This window comes from Leptinotarsa decemlineata, unplaced genomic scaffold (genome assembly GCF_025532065.1).
Source record: "Leptinotarsa decemlineata unplaced genomic scaffold, Ldec_3_MD MMD2_P_RNA_scaffold_5, whole genome shotgun sequence".
NCBI lineage: Eukaryota > Metazoa > Arthropoda > Insecta > Coleoptera > Chrysomelidae > Leptinotarsa > Leptinotarsa decemlineata.
This window is the reverse complement of record NW_027412532.1, coordinates 16474999-16494483: the sequence shown is the minus strand read 5'-3', so window position 1 is coordinate 16494483 and position 19485 is coordinate 16474999. Positions and strand designations below refer to the sequence as shown.

At 36.4% G+C, this 19485-nt stretch overlaps 1 protein-coding gene across 1 annotated transcript in view; it reads right to left on the bottom strand.

Annotated features, from left to right (window-relative positions):
- LOC111512493 (corticotropin-releasing factor-binding protein) overlaps positions 1 to 19258 on the bottom strand; it is a 126185-nt gene extending 106927 nt beyond the window's left edge. Inside the window, 1 exon segment of the mRNA XM_074169644.1 lies at positions 19102 to 19258. The gene's annotated coding sequence lies outside the window, so the exon portion shown is untranslated.
- Between the last annotated feature and the right edge of the window lie 227 nt (positions 19259 to 19485).

Genomic DNA, 19485 nt, shown 5'->3' with positions numbered 1-19485 from the left:
AATTTCAGTTTCTTCTTTATTTTATGCTCTTTGAACTTCAATCGTTCACCTCTTCTTGTGATAAGCATGTTCATGGCAAAGGCATTTTAATGTTGGTGATTAGACAAATGTATGAAAAAAGTTGGCCTGAACGACTCATCCCATCTTAGATCTAATGTCAAAGTATATTTACAATGTTCAATTCGTTCCACGAACATCGCCAACAAATGATATTTTGTTCTATAATAATGTTATGCCCGAGTTGAAAGTATATGGAAAAAATCTCGGTCAATGTACCAAAACTAAACACCGTTGGGGGCAAGAAAATTAATACTGGAACCATGTATTCTCCATTCCGTCCTGTGTTTTCAACAAACAAATATAAATCAGTCACTCCCGTTCGCAGTTGAAGAAAAAATATTCGATTCTCCGTTTGTTTCTAGATTACAAAAATGTCATGTCAAAGCGAGAAAACTTGTCCTCGGTCTGTGTTCCAGAGATATAAATCATTCTCTTCAAATTTTGGTTGAGCAGAGTCGGAGCGGGATGTTTATCTGCCGCCAGCAAAAGCCAAATAAAGAAAAATGTGACAAAAGTGATTTATTTCTCAAGTTTGTTTTCATGAATGAAAAACAATAATATTACTATCTCTGGGTTATTTTCTTCGCGTTTTTTCAATTATTCCACTATTATCTTTTTAAAGTATATATAAAATGAAGAGTTATATTTTATGTTATCATTTCAGAAAAATTTCAGACAAAATTGAAAATAATTTATTAGTGACATTTTATCATTTTATTTTTCATTTACACAACAGTGAAAATTTTGTGCCGAATTTTTTTTTCTGCAAATACAGACTTGATGAATGAAAATGGAACGAGGCAGGTGAATAAAAAAAATGATTGCTCAGTTCCGTCGGTTCTTATTTTGACTGAAAGAGGTTAATTTTTTATGCATATTTCCAACCACATTACCCCCTCTCTCGGCAAGGTGCGATCTAACCTATACGCTTTTTCACTTTTGGAAGTATTTTTTCAAGAACAAAGAACAAGCACTACCAGAAAATCCTTAAGGCGTTCTAAGAGCGGTGCCTGTGCGAAAGTAGCGATTCACGTTAGATTTGAATGACTGGAGATTAAATTCATTTAGAAAAATTTTCTCACGAAGTTTATTCCACATAAACGCAGTTGTCCAAATGAAAGAGTTCTCGAACAGCGAAGTTTGAGTTGTAGCGAGTTGAACCTCAAAACGATGAGCGGCCACAATACGTCGCGTATTTCTGAAATGTACCGCTCTTTTAATCGAATGTGCCAAGTCACTTGAACGCCTTCCGTGAAAGTATCTGTATGAGAGAGACGAATCTCCAACCTTTCTTCGATGTTCCGGACTATCAAAATTGCAAGTGTTGGCTCTTTTCTGGATAAAATCCAGCAGGAGATACGTCAAAGCTTAAATTGACGCAAAGTTGCATTTTTTGTGCTCAACAAAATACCGTTTCCAAACTTGAAAAATTCCGAGTATTTCCTTAAATATCAGGAAAGAACTGAAAATCTGAATTTTCGTTTTTATTTTTTCCAGCTTTATTTGACAGCAAAGCTCAAAACCTAAAACATATTTTCATCGATACTTTTTTTCAGCTACACGTTTGCGTCATTTTTTTTTCTATTATGGGCGACATATTGTTTTTACACAAAAAAGGGTGCTTCTCATTCTGATTTCATTGATGTGTATTTCTTTATGAAATCATAGATATTAAAAAAAATAACTTCATCTGAGAAGGTCATGACTTTATTGAAAAATTTTGTTCAATGAACACTATTCGTCAGAACTCATCAAACATCATAAATTTGCACAACTACTTCAGTCGAAATATCCTCATTCTCAAATGAAGAGTAACGAGATATGTTGAAACTTTAATATAAATTTGATAGGGGTAGTACGAAAACAGCACAAACATATTTTGAAATATATTCGGAAAGACAACAGCCGGATAGAAACATTATTCGGTATTTTGGACAAACACTTGGCTGAGTGCAGTGCGTTTCAAAAACCAAGAATGAAATCATGAGCTTGTTAAAAATGCACAAAAAGTATAAAAACAGGTGTTTGAAATGATGGCCTTCCTCTTGAATACATAAGCGAGCTCGTCGTCTCAAATCAAAAAAAGCCCTAACAATATCCCTTCTTCTGAGAGATCTAAATTGGGTGATGACATTTTCTCTAAGTTCACCCACTGTGTCATATTCTTGCTTTCCATATATTTGGTTCTGTAAAGTTATCCACAAGAGAGTATACAAAACGGTTAGGTCAGGTGACCTTGCCAGCCACATCACTGGTCAGATTTCCTAATCACCTATTAGGAAATCTTTAATGTAAATATTCGCAAACTGCTCATTCATTATGAGGAGGAGCCCGCCATACTGAAACCAGCAGTTGTTATAATTAACAAGGGAAAACGTATCCGTATATTCTTCGAATTCGTTTGTTAAGAATAGGTTTCCCCGTTTAGTGTTAGAGAAGAAATGACACATATTCAAACGAAACCAAACTTATGGTTTGACTTATCTGAAGTGTCGTGGATTATTTTCACTTCAAATGTGTTCATTATTTTCATTAAAAACACCACAGGTCGTAAAAGTACTCCCGTCTGTCAAAATTATGTTTCTCAAAAAGTTTTAGGGTCTACCCTATTCGAGAGCCAGCTACAAAACTCCATCCTTCTCTGAGGATCACCTGGATGTAATTTCTGTGAAATATGTATCTTACAACATATCAACGTGCCTGAGTGTCGCAGGAGCCATGGCAACGACCCCAACTGCAGCACTTGTGATCCTACTCGGACTTCCACCATAACACATCTACATACAAAGAGAAGCTCGACTGATGACACACAGACTAATGCAGGGGCAAACCCCAATCAACCAGTCACAAGGTACACAATTCTTGAAACTGTTCAATGAACTGAAGGTAGATCCAGTATAGGAATGTCCGTGGATAACACAGCTCCGCAGTACAACTTTCAGAAAGATTTCAAAATCATCATACCAAATAGGGAGAACTGGCAAAACGGCCCACCGGTAAAAGCGGAAGAAACTTGGTATACAGGTGGCTCAAAGTCCCAAGAAGGAATGGGAGCCGGTATACCGGGTGTCCCAGAGCTTTTAGGCCAGCAGATATCTCAGTTACCTGCAGAACAAAAATTAAAACAAAAATATGTATCATAGGAGAACACAAGCACTTTCATGCAGCATAGCAAAATCCACCCCTTGGTAAACAACCCCCAAGAAACCACCCCTAACTTTTGTTTTTCAAATGGCACGCCCATGTTTGTTTTGGTTCAACTTACAGTCTTTTTCATTTCTCGGTCAATGATGTATCATGGTAGGTAGAATGACATGCAGAATCATAGAAAATAAAAACACAAATGAAATATTAATGTTTAAGGTCATCTGTATTTTGATACATGATACTACAGAAAATGTTCAAAATGTTGGCCAGCACTTGCCACACATGCTTCAAGTCGCCGAATCAGCGCGCGAGTACAGGAAGCCCTAATCATTTCCGGAGTAACGGTATGACAAGCCTCTAAAATTTTTTGGGTTAAATCGTCAATATTCATTGGTTGTGTTTCGAAGGAAACTCGTTTCAGATATCCCCACAGGAAAAAGTCCAGTGGCGTGAGATCTGGAGAACGTGCAGGCCATCGCACAGGTCCACTATTTCCAATCCAACGGTCTCGAAAAGTATCATTGAGGAATGTAGTAACTACATTATGGTTATGTGCAGGAGCACCATCTTGTTGCCACCACATTTGTTGTCGTTCTTCAAGTGGAATATCTTCCAGGAGGGCAGGTAAACAATTTTCCAAGAAATGTAAATATCGGAGGCCCGTCAAAGTGTCTTGGAAAAAATGGGGCCCGATGAGTCGTCCATTATGTAAACCACACCACACGTTCACACCCCACATTGTTTGGAAATTGGTTTCTCTAATCCAGTGAGGGTTGTCCTGTGACCAATAGTGCATGTTATGTCGATTAACAGTACCATTATTATGGAAGCGGGATTCGTCACTCCACAAGATTTGATTGAGGATGTTTGGATTGTCATGGACTAAAACTTGAATGTGAGCAATGAATGCCGTTCGTCTTTCGAAATCGGTAGGTCTGAGTCCTTGGTGTAAATGAATTTTGAAGGGATGATACTTGTACTGTTTGAAAATTCTTTGCACAGATGACTTACTGATCCCAATCTCTACCGCCAATGCACGAACCGAAATATGAGGATGTGCTTCGGCGTAGGCCAACACATTTATGCAATTTTTCTCATTACGCACGGGAGTAGGATGTACTTGATCTGTTTTTCCTGGAAATGATCCCGTTCGCATGGTATTTTCTACATACGAAAACGTACAACAATATCACGACTGATGGCAATGTGTCATCCAGATATCAGAGAAATGAAAGGAAGCACAAAAAGTTCTAACATTTTATCGCCTCTTTTTCTGCGTAGCGTCCACTTTTTCTGGTGTCTACAATGCAGAACAAGTCGATCAGTCCAGTTAATAGTAACCACTAACGTATTCAATTTTCTTGAACAATTATGATATATCGTTGGTTGAGAAATAACAAGAGCTGTCAGTTGAACGACAAACAACATGGGGTTGCCATTTGAAAAACAAAAGTTAGGGATGGTTTCGCAGGGGTTGCTCGCGAGGGGGTGGATTTTTCTCAGCTACATGAAAGTGCTGGTGGTCTTCTATGATATACATATTTTTTTTAAATTTTTTTCTGCAGGTGACTGAGATATCAGCTGGCCTAAAAGCTCTGGGACACCCGGTATACGGAGGCAGCACTCAAGGAGCTGAGTACCCAAAATAGGATCACTCTAGGTTGAGTACCCGGAGATGAGGGTCACAAGGGCAGTGATGAGGCCGATGTTCTAGCCCGTGAAGCCGCATCTGAGGCTATGATCAGTCCAGAACCCTTCTGCGGGGTAGCGAAAACATGTACCAAGACATCCATAAATTCATGGATGCAAGGCGAACCGATAGATTCGTGGAATGAGCTCCCAGGGATGAGGCAGGCGAAAGACTTCATAAAGAAACCATCGCCTAGATTGACGAAAGACCTGCTAAACGACAAGCGTGAGGTTGTAAGGGTAGTGGTGAGTCTACTAACGGGCATAGCCGACTCTGGAAACATATGAGCGACATGAGTCTGACGGAAGAAACCCGATGCAGGTTCTGTCAAGAAGAGGAAGAAACCGCACTGCATGTGCTCTGTGAATGCGAAGCGATAGCAAGGCTGAGACACGCAAGATGTGGGGAAGAAAAACCAGAGGTTGCCAGCTATATGAAGGGTCAGTGTCAAGGCTATGTAGTCTCACCAAAGAGATCAAGCTAGACAATGAGCTCTAATAACCAAGGAGCATCACAATAGATCTGAAAATGTCGCAGTGATTCAGGCTATGGGCTAGCTCCCCGAAAATCTAATCTAATCTACAACATTCCAAACCACTTTTTTAATTCCCTCCAAAAGCTCGTCTGTGGCACATCCATATCTGTCGTAACTTGATGCGTTGATTTGGAAGGATCTGCATTTATTTAAAAAAGTACCAAAAGTAATTATACTTCTTCGAATATGGAAAGAACAATTATTTTACCTCAGATAATAAATTATTTCTAGTATTTTGTTCCATTCTGCTTCCATACTTTATTCTTGGTTTTTGAAACGCATCGTACTCAGCCAAGTGTTTGTCCAAGATTTCGAATAATGTTCTATCCGGCTGTTATCTTTCCGGAAATAATTCAAGATAAACTTGTGCTGTTTTCGTACTATTCCCATCGTTTTTATTCTTTTGAGAATGAGGATATTTCGACTGAAGAATTTATACAAACTAATTGTGTTTGATGGGTTCTGACAAATAGTATTCATTAAATACAATTCTTCGATGAAGTCATGACCATTCCAGATTTTTTTAATACCGGTGGTTTCAGAAGAGCAAATCATACTAAATGATACATCAATGAAATCAGAATGAGAATCCCTCTTTCTCTTTATAAAAAAACAATGTGGCACTCATTAAAGAAAAAAATTGATGATGATTGCCAGAAGACAAAACGTACGATAGTAAATCTGAACATGAAAACGTGTAGCTGGAAAAAAGGATCAATGAAAACGTGTTTTTCTAAAACTACACCTCGCGATTTGATCTCCACAAACTTTATTTGAAAAATATATTCACTAGCACAGTAGCTTTCTCAAGTGTATGAATGACTATAGATCTTCATCAAGTAACGGCCAAATCAATCAGAAAAAAAAAAGTGTAAGTTTCAAGTATTTTGTTAAAAAAACGCAACTTTGCTCAAATTTATGCTTCGACGTATCTCCTGTAATTTAGGAGATCCCAATGGTGGGGGTCGAATTCGAATTACACTGTATTATTATCAACTCTGTTCAAAAAAATCTGTTTAAAATCTGTTTTTCCGTTAATCAACTGTGCGAGCTAAGGATTAACGAGGTCTTACCTTTCAACGTGTGGTTCCTAACACGGGTTGAACGATAGCAAGTGAAAATCGATCGTTCAGACTAGGGCTTGAACCATAATAATAATAATAATAATGATAATAATAAATCTTTATTTCCCGTCGACAGTTACATGTATGGGAATTGTTCAGACTAAATCTAAGGGCTCTGTTAAAAAATATAAATATATATAAAATACAGATACAAGATAAGACAGGCACATGCAATGATTTTAATTTTGTGTTAAAAATTCAGAAAGTGAATAAAAACATTTGTCTAATAAAAATTGTTTCAAGTCTTTTTTGAAATGTATCACATTTTTATGTTGTTTTATGGTATCTGGGAGTGTGTTAAAGATTCGTGGCCCCATGTAATTGGGAGCAAAATATGCAATATTCACTTTCGCAAATGGAATGGACATTAATTGTTTACTACGAGTGTCATAACCATGAACATCTTCATTCAATTCGAAATATGGTCTACTTTTAAAAACATAAACAGCCATTTCAAAAATGTAAATGCATGGGAGAGGTAATATTCCGCACATTTTGAAAATAGTTTTACACGAGTCCCTAAATGAAATATGTGCCAAAGTACGCAATATGCGTTTTTGGCTAATTATCCGATGCCGAGGTGGAATTTCCCCAGAGACATATATTATACCTCAGCCTTGAATCAATTTGGGCGTAGTAAAATGCCAGTAACTGTGCCTTATTGAGAAAATCTCTAAGATTCAAAAGAAGGAAATTCAAGGAATTCAATTTGTTTACTAGTTTTTCACAGTGGATTTTAAAACTCAGAAATTCATCCAAATACACCCCAAGAAATCTGACAGGTTCTTGAGTGTTTGTCAAAATTGTTTGATTTACTATAAATTCTAGATTTTTTGTCACCTTCTGGCGATTGTGGAAACGTACTACCTCTGTTTTTTCCGTATTAAAAAATAAAGAACGTTCATTAAAAAAATTTGATATATTATCCATCACATCTCTACATTTAGCATTTAGTAAGTTAGTGTCAGATGCAGACAACACCAATGATAAATCATCTGCATAAGCAGAGTGATGACAACTCTCCAAAATGCAGTCAATCTGATTGATATACAAAATAAACAACACGGGTCCCAGTATGGACCCTTGCGGGACACCCATATCGACATCTCGACATTCAGAATTTCTTTTATATTTCGTACTATCAGAGGTTATTTGTATAGATACATATTGTTTCCTGCCCGTCAGAAATGATTCAACCCATCTCAGTGGGAGTCCCCTCAAACCAAATGATTCTAATACTTCTAATAGTTTTCCATGATTAACACAGTCAAACACTCGGCTTAGATCACAAAAGATAGCTGCTGGACATTCATCAGCTGCAATATGTTCGATTATTTGGTTGAAGAAAGATAAAATAGCAGTAGACGTTGATTTTCCGTCCTGGAACCCATGTTGTTTATTCGATAAAATCTTGTGCCTTTCAATGAAACACCAAAGACGGTCTAGAAAGGCATATTCAAATAACTTTGAAAATACAGATGGAATTGTTATCGGTCTGTAATTTTCTAATAATTTAGAATCTTTTTTCTTATGTATCGGTATGACCTTTCCAATTTTTATAGCATTCGGAAATGAACCTGTTAGAAAAGATAAATTCACCAGATGAGTTAGAGGAGCAATAATATCCTCGAGTACCTCCCTCAAAAGAAATCCTGGGATATCATCTGATCCGGCAGAATTTTTATTTTTTATTCTTCTTTTTAGAAGTAGAAGAAGTTCTCTTTCTGAAAACGGATGCAGGTACATGCTCTCCTTATTAAAATCATTGTTAAGTTTAGGAATACTGGTTTTAGGAATATTGTTGGATAAATCAATAGGAGTTTTGATGAAGAATTGATTGAAGAGGGAAGCTATTTCAGATGCATCTTCAGTCAATTCTCCATTACTGTTGATTACTATATTTTGGTCAGTTTTCTTATATTTATTCGATAATTCCGAAATAATTGACCAAGATGTACGTATAGTATTTGACGAGTTAAATATACGATTTTGATAGTAGCTTCTCCTTTTTTCAATTATTAGAGATGAATGTTTACGTTTTGCATCATTGTATATGACTGCAAAATCAGGATATGTCATTTTTAGCCTAAAAAGTTCCTTTAAGTTGGAACTAGAACGAATGATAGTTTCATCGACCCATTTTTTGCATTTATTTTTATGGTAATAAGTGCGATTGGGGAAACATAAATCGAAATGATATAAAAATAATTTATAAAAATAAAGAAAAGCTTCATTCAGATCTTCTATATTTTGTAATGCTGTCCAATCCTCTCTTTTTACTGCATTATGAAAATCCTGTCTACTTTTTTCATCAAAACTCCTCTTAATCTCAGTTATTCTAGGAACTTTCATTTTAGTAAATAAATCAATTTCAAGAAACACGGTTCTATGATCGGATATTTCGTTATCGAAAACACAGCACGGCCCTTTGTTATCAAAATTTATGAAAATTTGATCTATTTTAGTAGATGTAGTATGTGTCACCCGGGTTGGCCACCTCACCATCGGGCGCAAATCAAAACATGATAATATTTCACATAACGAATTAAAGTATATGTTCTTGTGCATGTCGAGATTAAAATCCCCGCAAATGATAAAATTTAGGTTAGGTTTATATAAATGATACAACACATCATAAATATTTTTGAGAAAGAACTGAACGTCTCCACAGCAATTCAAAATGATATTAGTCGTTCCCTTTGTTTTGAATGATGCCGCACAGACTTCAAAATTCTGTTCGTTACAAAAATCGTTTAAGTCAATAGAGTGTATTTGGATGTCTTTTCTTGCCCATATAGCAACACCCCCGCATTCTTTTGTCGGTCTACAGTAGAAGGAAATCAAATCATAATTAGTAAAATGGATTGAGTTCATTGCAATTTCTTTTAGTCCAGTTTCAACTAAACACAAAAATTTTAAAGTTTCCATATCACCTGTATCGCTCAAAAGGTAGTTGATTTTATTAGTTGTCAAGGTGTTGACGTTTAACATAAGTAAGTGAGGTTTGAAAATTATGGAACTGGGCGGTTCACATTGCGTTTCACTAAAAAACGGTTAACACATGCACCATACGGCCATTCCTCCGGATCCATTGCTTTCTTAAAATTACTCTCATAAATAGTTACCTTGAATGAGGAATAAATAGACGGATATTTTGAGTTCAACGCTTCACAATTCACCTCCGGAAAACTTCCAACAAGTGAATGTTGTAACTCATTAGCTGTAGTTTGGGGATCCAATCTGTACACATGCAAGGAAACATGTTTTGGCACTCCTTTCACAGACCCAGTGTCTTTATTCTTTCCAATGACAAATGACCTTTTTCGTTTATTAACAACTTCTTTCCAGGCTCCTTGGGATTGAGAATTGGTAATTCCATCCTCATTATTGATACAATTATTCAGTAGTTGTTCCGTTTCGACCTGGGCTATTGCCCGTGATAAGTCATTTAATGAAATTTTTTTAGTTTTTTGGGATTCCGTTTTGTTTTCTGATTCCATTTTATTTACTTTTACGATGTGTAAGTCAGATATCTTTTTATCACTAGTTAGACTTTTCTTTTCTTGTACTTTTTCATTGCCAATATGTTTTGTAGGTTTAACTTTTTGTTGAGAACTGTCTGATTCGCCACTAAAGATATTTTTGTTGTTCATTTGATTTAACAATTCTACTTGTTTGTTCAAAATATTGATCTTATCACGAAGTTCGTCAATGATGATGTCTTTTTGTTTTAAAATATATTTGAAAATATTAATGTCTACCTTCTTATCGACATCAGCAACACTGTCCATGACATCGTAGAAGGCACTATCACTTTCTGCCACGTTTTCATTTATTTCACAGCAAATCATGTGTGTATCATCGATAATTTTAGCATTTCGATATTTTGAGCAACTAATATGATAGGAACTCTCGCAAATTGTACATTTATAGCCAGTAATTACTTTGGATTTACACTTTTTACACAGAGCACCAGCCGACGAGCTACTACTCCCACCGGCCATATTGTTAGCAGTCAATTCGAGTGAATGAACAAAGCACCCACTATGCAATAGATAATAGTATATTAGTAATGATAGTTCGATCCCTATAGATAATTTTCTTCTAGAGAATGTCTCAAATTGAAATTGATGATATGATTCTGCAATATCACATGACTGACGGACTGCAAATGAATATGATGATCCCTAGGTAGCTCAAGGAGTTATTAACATCCTCTACCGAGAACACAAGGCTAATGACCAAAGCAGTTGATGTCGTTAACACCCAAAAAAATAATAGTATTTTGTCATAATGCACGATAGACTGTTTGAATTTTGATAATGGTGAAATTCTATAACATCAAAGTTGACACTTGAAATGATTGTATATAGGTGTAAACGATACACAATCTTCGAAATGATATATTTTCTTGATCAGATTAAACTCTCTTTCCTCTCTCTTTCCTCGGCTTCATTTCGTGTTTCTATAATCCGAAAATTATCCATGAAACTCATATTCTCCAATCCCTCGAGATGCAGGAATTCAATCACGAATTCGAATCTCAATTTGCTATATTGAAAGCATCTTTCCAAATTGATTATTGCTTGTGAATCTCAATTCGCAACATATTATTCTGTTCAGGGATGATTCCAAGAATCATTAAAATAAAATTCCTCAGTCGATATTTTCGATAGTCTATTAAAGTGTCCCTCGGAATGATATTATGTGAATTATCTAAAACCAACAAATATTCGTTAATGGTTCTTTTCCAAGTTATTTATTTCAGTTCTTTCCGTAACAATTTTTATTAAACAGCAAAGAATACATAGTTAAATAATTACGTTACATGAATAACTATTTAAATTGAAGGGGTTGTATTTTTAGGAATTATTAATTTTTGGGAAAGAAAATTTTTGGCTTTCTACTACTCCATCTGGATACAAAAAAATGGATGAGGGAATCTTCCAAAGAAAGGAAGGAAGTAATCAATTCGAAAATGAGTAACTATACATGGATGTGTAGATCATGCAAAGAAGTAACTTTCGGACAAAAACTGAAAGAAAGTCCTCCTGAAACAGTTACTTTCATATAAACATTGAATTACACAAAAGAAAAAAATTGTTTCGAAACAAATACTTCTATATGAACACTGAATTATACAGAAGATACTTTTCTCATCCTCACTGATATACATCGATGATTACTTCCTTCCTTTCTTAGGAAGATTCCCTCCACCATTTTTTGTATCAAGATGGAGTAGTTGAAAGCCGAAAACTTTCTTTCCCAAAAATGAATAACTATTTTATGTGCTATTTGCAATTCATCAAAAACTCGAGAAATACACCTAAGCATAAAATATGCTTGTATTTTGCCTATTCTCTCAATTTGAATGAATCCTCACGACAATAGAAAACAAAACAAAAAATTTTCATATTATAGGTTATATAATATATTGGACAGAGAATGTAAATGCAATGGACCAAAGAAAGAAGTGAGATCGGGTATTTCATGAATGAATACTCCTTGGAATTTGCGCATGATATGATAAATTTGTGTCAGTTTTGTACTAGGGGAATAATAAAATATTATCAAACATTGTTCCATTTTCAGCGGGGTATAATTTTGATTTTTTTTTTATTCGGGAAGAGTGTTGATATTTTTCAGAGGTGCTGGGAGCATAGTTTTGGACCAAAAAAGAAAAAAAATCTCTGAGTATGAGTCCTGCGAAACAATGGTAGTTGTATTTTTTCTGTAAATCTACTTACTTTGGATTTACATTACCTAGTCATATTTTTCAATATTTGAATAAATCCATATCAGGCTTTGGAAAGTATGATGTTTAGTAATTTGATACCACTATATAGAGAATCACTTGCATTCAAACTGTGTTTCTTAAATATAATTTTTAATAAAGTGTTTTGCACTGTTTACATGCTAGTCATTGTACTATGAAATGTTCCACCCCAAGCTATTATACAGTACCGAATTAACGACTCAGCTGAAGATCTATAACACATATCCAAATTCTTCCTCTCTAGAATATCTCGTAGGTTATAGAAGGTGTAAATAAGCCTTCTCAGTCTTTTTGTGACTTGACTTATGTGCTCGACCCACATGAAATGCTGGTCCAGCATAACACCCAACTACTCGATAGTTGAAGTATCTTCTATTATATCACATGTACATGTTCAAGATCGGTAGATTATAATCAAGCCATGTTTTAATCTTTTGGAGCCCGCCTTCAGCAAGTTTATAGACATATTCCCATGATTCTCCTGTGTATACAATAGCTGTGTCATCAGCATAGCAGATGAGGTGACCACAAAAGTCTATCATTTCTGTGATTTTGTTTATGTAAATGAGAAAGAGAACTGCTCCAAGAACAGTTCCCTGGGGAACGCCAATAGTGATTTCTTATGGGGTACTCAACTGTGCATCAATTTTAACTCTTTGTAACCTATTTGCTTAATAGTTCTGCAAGACATCTAGTGTGTTATCTCGCACTCCATATCTATATAATTTTTCTATTAGTAGACTATGGGAAACGGTGTCCAATGCTTCACACGCTCGGACCTCGGGGGTCGCTGGTGTAAAGAGCGTGAAGCGTGAGAGATAGTACGGCCCCCTGTGGCACTCAAGCGAGGATCTCTCTGTTATCAGACAGGGAGCCCTTCACTCAGACCTGAAAGGTCCCGTTCTTCGGACCAGGCCCCGAGCTAGACCGAATTCAAGGAGTTTATGAAGAAAGCTTTCGCACCAAATACACAAGTTTTAGAATTCAACTATCTTGAAATCGATCAGATTTTGTGCGAAACGTTGAAACAAATATCAATTTAATTTCTCAGTTATAGATGGATATACAGGGCGCTAATTAGCTGTTTCCACTATTGGTATATTGGAAACGGTAAGGCCTATAATGTCTGTTAAATTGGACAAATGTTTTCTATTTTGGAAAACTAAAACCATCTCTTTTCAGATCGTGAATATCAGTGATTGTTTTGAAATATCTGCCAAAAACTAGAATTTTTTATTTGACTTTATCGCTTTCATTTCAAATGAAGGCCAAAAAACTTTTGATACGATTTTATATTTTTTATAATCTAATACGAACCAATTTGTAATGCGACGTTTCGTTCATTACATTACATAATCAATTTTATTTTTTGAATACGGACCTCTGATTTTTCCCATCGATTTTTGGAGCTACTGTAATGAAATATATTATAGTCGAAGTAAACGATATTGTGTACTATTAAAGTTGTCGGCACTCTCAGAGGCCAAAATAAACAATACATTGAAATGAACCGGCAGCGAATTACTCCGCGTGGACTGTAGACTTGGCGGTTCGTTTTTGATAATTTTCACTAACCGAGTTTTATTATTGGTTGAAGAGTGATAAAATTAAATTTGAAGTCATGTAACGTTGACGAATAGAAATCGGTAATGCGAGGATGGTTTTCAGCGTCGTGTTCAGTTCAGGAACTGATCGCGATTTGAAGATTGAAATTCGATATTGGTGCAGTTATAATTAATACTTGAAATTTTGGTTATCTTTTTAAAATATGGCGTCCTTGGATAAGTACTAATAGTAATAACGAGTGTGATAACAACACAGACTTTTTTCAGTGTTGTGATTCCAATAGCGATGGTGAATAATGCGAAAAAGAGATACAAGTGAACGAGTTTCGGATGCATTTGAATATTGAAACGCAGAGAGTATGTTTCAATGTATATAAAAAATCTACATCTCAAGTTTGGTTTCGAAGGGAACAAACTATTATAAGCACCATCAGAATTGACCGGAATATAGTCAAAAACACACCTCATGAACGAAAGACGCGATGTGATACAGGATTAACAAAACCTTCAGATATTCATCTAATAAAATCATGGAAAAAACATTATACGACTGTTACAAAAGCCATGAGATTCCTACAACGAAATCATAAAGAAGAAACTGAATACTTCCGGTCATAACGTGAGCTGCTGTGACAAAACTCTTCAGAATTGGATAGAGAATCTAGGGTTTAGATTTGAAATAATAAACAAACGTCAAGCAGTTATGGAAAGCAGAAGAATAGTGGAATTGCATGACAAATACTTTGAACAAATTACCAAATATAGACAAGAATACCGGCAAATTTTCTATTTGGACGAAACTTGGTATGACACTCACGACACAGTTAGGAAAAGGTGGACTGATGGTTCGAGAATGTGTACGTCTAACATGCCTGCAAACATAGGATCGTGACTAATCATTGTGCATTGCGGAGGAAGTACAGCATGGGTTTCGAATTCTTTTAAATTATGTGGAAAAAATCTTGGGGACTGCAATGTTGACTATCATAAGAATATGGCAGCTAATATTTTCTAGAAATTATTTGAAAAGACATTGATCCCAATAAATACTCATTTCTTTGACTATACGTTGTGTCAATTAATTGAAAATACCTAATTGTAGACTATTATCGAAAGTTCGAGTTTTCGTCAGAAAATAGTTTTTCGCATACAATTCTCTTGATCTATTCATTTCATCAAACACAATAAACATCTCCTAGTTACTGCTAACTTGTCACTTTCAATTCACAAGCCTTTGTTCTGACGAAATATACGCCAACACTTGTCGAGTTCCTACGGAAACTTCCTCTTCCGAAACGCAAGACTAATTACAAGGATTTTGGAACGGGAAAGTGTATTTCTCTTTGATAATGATGTTGAGAGACAGCCATTGATCAATAAATTCGTGGCATTCCATGTCAATTTTCACAAGTTTAATTTAAAAATATACACTGTACAAGCTACCTCGAAAATATTGTGATTCAATCAACGGTTATATTCTAATCGTGATAAATTTATATTCGGTTAAATCGTCGAATTTAAAATCTGCTTCAGGAGAAATTTCAGGAGTGCAAATAGATACCAAAAATGCTTTCTTTTAAGAAGTCGTTTGATCGATCATAAGTTAAATTTGCATTTTTCCCAAACAATATTCATTTATTCATCCATTTTCATTTTGTCTCCTTCAAAATTAGGGTTATGTCAAAAGTGAGTGGGTCTATTCGACCCTCCACCACAACCCGCAAGGGTTTATTGTGGCTCACACATATTTAAACTCGACCAAGTAAACACAGCTTCTTAAAGAAGCCGATTAGTTCATATGGTAAATGATCTTTGAGGTCAGATGGTAAGAGGGTGGTTCTACAAAATTCTGAAAACCTGATTCGGTCCGCAGCGAAGCAGGTACAAAGTATATGCTCTGCTGTTTCATCATTTTCCAAACATAGTCGACACACACTGTCTTCCGACTGTCCGATTTTCTGCATATGATGATTGAGACGACACTGATCTGTAAGAAGGCCTGTTAGATATCGTAGTTCATTCCTACTGTAGTCCAACATAGGAGAATGGCAACGAGAGTGGGTATGACTGGAAGGCTGTTTACAGATTCTGAACAACAGTCGGGTATGAATCGTTAGAGCTGTCGCGGAAGGCTGTTCAACTGCTTACGGGGCATGGCAATTTTCCGGGATACCTGGCTTGATTTAACCTGGGTCCTGAGTTGGCGTGCCCCTCTGCCTGAAACGGCAGAGCACGTGATAGAGAGATGCATGTATGGGGACAAGTTTGGATGAAGAGAGTGGAAGGGGAACATGGAGCGTGCGAATGAAGAACTGACACTAAGGGCTATGAATGGCCAACGGAATGAACGGATTAGGTTTGTTAATGAATGGGCGGAGAATGTGGTGAAGGATGAGAGAGACGAATGAATACTAAGCTGCTGGCTTACGAGACATCGGTAGTGGACCAAATAAAATTGATACCACACTGAGAGGTGGTGGTGGCAGAATCAAGTAGTGGCATACTCAGTTCAGGCAGGACAGTGAGTTGGTTTATGTAGAAAACTCCGTCGAAATAATTGTATGGGGCTATATGGGATGGGTGAAATTCATTCGTACTAAGAATTTTTACTGCTGTTTGTTAAGTTTTTTTTTCTATGGAAACTGAGAATTGAGATGAGGAAAATGAGTTCATTTTTGTAATTATTATTAAGTAATATATTGTAATTTCCGGATAGTAAAAAAGAAATGGGTCGTCTGATCCGCTAGTTTCGTCCCCTCGTGTGTGCGACGTGTTACGCGTCGCTCACATGAGGTGGGGGGAAAGTACAGAAGAGTAGGGGTTCCCCTGATAGTGGTGGCGCTAGAGAGCGTGAAGCTGTCAGTTGTAAGGCCTTCAGGCTTGGCCGGCGGAGACAACGGCGTTATTCATGTAATCCAACAAATGTAGTCCTACTGTAATTCAACAACAACTGATTTCAAGCTCTCAAGGGTGAATGAACGCCTTGAAGTGAACCAATCCTGGTAAACTTTGCCAGAAGTCTTAGAATAGTCATCCAGGTGTTCAATGTTTGTTTGGCAAAATTCAAAGCAATGCCCATGAAAGGTTCTGGTCCTATGAAGCTACTTGCAGCACCTTCTTTGCAAAGGAGTCAGCAGCTTCATTGCCTTCCAGACCAATGTAGCCAGGAATCCCGACCAGTCGTTTCTGGCGATTTGCCAGAAACGACTCTCCTCAATAGGAAGATATTTTGTAAAATCCTTTATAGTGAAAATTATACAATGAACTGTATAAATTAGTTTTGATATAGATGTTCATCAAGTGTCGGCCAGTTCTATTCAATTAATTTAGATATTGCTCGAGAGGAGCCAAGAGCTTCCACCGCTGCTTGACTATCCGAGAAAATTTGTATTGACTTGTGTATGAGGTTGGATTCTATCAATCTCTCCGCACACAGTTCAATAGCATATATTTCTGCAGCTGCAACTGAAAATACCTGCATCAGAACCTGATCCACCTGTGAACTAACAACTATCTGCCCTTAAAATTTCCTTCTCCCGGAAGATGCAGTCTTTCCTAGTCGAAAACAGTACTGTATAAGGCAGTTCGTAGTTGATGGATGGAAGCATAATGTCAGAGGTCATTCCCAGAATGTTGAGACTTCCAGTTTCAGCTAGCATTCTAGAGTACTCTGCATTTGATTGCTTCGTACAATTGGCGATATGCACAAGTCTATATGCAGTCCATATAGCCTCCCTCTCCAGAAATATATAGAGAGGGGTAGCTCTAGAAGAATCTCCATGGCCGCTGACGGTGTGAAACTGATAGCCAGAAAAGCTTGTAAGCCAGAGAGCTTCGCCTGAGCCGTTCTCTGTTAAGCCTTCGGCCACCACGCAAAAGCTCCATAAGTGATCATTGGTCTGACAATTATAAATCCAATGGATTTGTTTGGGGCCTGAACCCCAAGTTTCACCACAAATCCTTTGACATATCCATATGGACAATCTGGATCTATGTAAAACTTTTTTTCAAGTGAGCGTTTCAAGTTTTTTTATCAAGGACAATGCCAAGATATTTCACTTTCGTTTCAAATGGAATGACCCCGCCAATGAGTAAAAGTGGAGTTGAATCATCCCATTTTCTCCTCCTGGTCAAAGAAATAATCCTTCAAAGTAGTCACTCTCAGATATAATATACTTATGCCGGCATTTTTTCAATCCTCCAAGCAGTTTTGATGTGCATTTTTAGGTATCTTCTTGAGCTCTCAGCGGTTCGGTTCTTATCTCCTCAATCGTCGCAAAACGCCGTCCTATCATGGGTCTCTTCAATCTTAGGAACAGAAAAAAGTCGCGAGGGCTAAATATGGTGAATAATCCTTATTGATCGTCGACCATGTGGCAAGTACACCTGGTACCCTACGCTACGGTGATCAAAGAAAACAGTGAGCAACACCTTGCCATTTGATCCTGGGCTCTTGCATTGGGACGATTGGACTTTGGTATCGATATCATAACCATATACCCAAGATTCGTCACCAGTTACGACCCTGTCAAACAAATCTGGACCGGCTTTTTTTTTGGTCATAATTCAGCAATTTTTGAACGAAATTTGCTGCCACACACTTCATTGATGTGCTGAGGCGTCCAGGTTGAGCGTCGTCATTCAGATCCTCTCGACCTTCTGTGAAAAGCTTGTACCGTTTGTAAACATTTTTTAGACTCAAAGTAATTGTTTTCAGAGTACTCAATACCATTTTTTACACAAAATTTGTTAAAAATTCTTTGATCAGTATTTTTTTATAGCATACTATCGCCGAATACTTCTAACTCTTTTGCCTCTGAATAACAAACTATAAACATGACAAACAGCTTAAAACTATATATTTTCGAGACAAATGTGCCAACATGAGAAAAATGTAAAAAAAAACTGTTAATCCAAAATGTAACCCAAGAAATTTGAAAATAAGTGATATCGAGTCTACTTGATTAATTTATCTCTTTTTAGGTGCGATGAGGTGAGTTCTTCTGTAATTATTCAATAAGATATTAAATGAAACAGTTTAATTTGTGAAATAAGTTGAAACGAAGATATTTCAAAATAACACGACCGGAAAAGTAATCAGGTTCAGTTTCCCTGTTAACAAAGTTAACAAACACAATCATGACTTCGAATCACATTCAAAAATATCTTTGAGCCTAGCAGAGTACAACACATAAAATTCTCACCTTATTGGAAAATCGGATCAGCACAATTGAAACGTAACTTCGAACTAAAGAGATTTCCTTGTTTTGCCATTGAATCTTCTTATCTGAATCTATAAGTATGTTCAAGATCTTGTTTGCCTCCAACGTCATATCATGTTAATATCAACTGAAACAAGAAAATATCGTAGTCTCTTAAATCCGAGGATTTTCCTAATGATTATGTAATTATTTAACAGTAGGATTAGGATTTTGTTGTTAATTTCATTTGGTAAAATTCAAGAGTTCCCTCGTGGAGAAAGACGTAGTTTATTTATAGTGGGAGACAATAATAATTCAGACAGGCGAGTTTCCAAAACTGTTGATTTTAGGATTCTCTGCAGATATTTGTGTATTAGAAACTTGAAA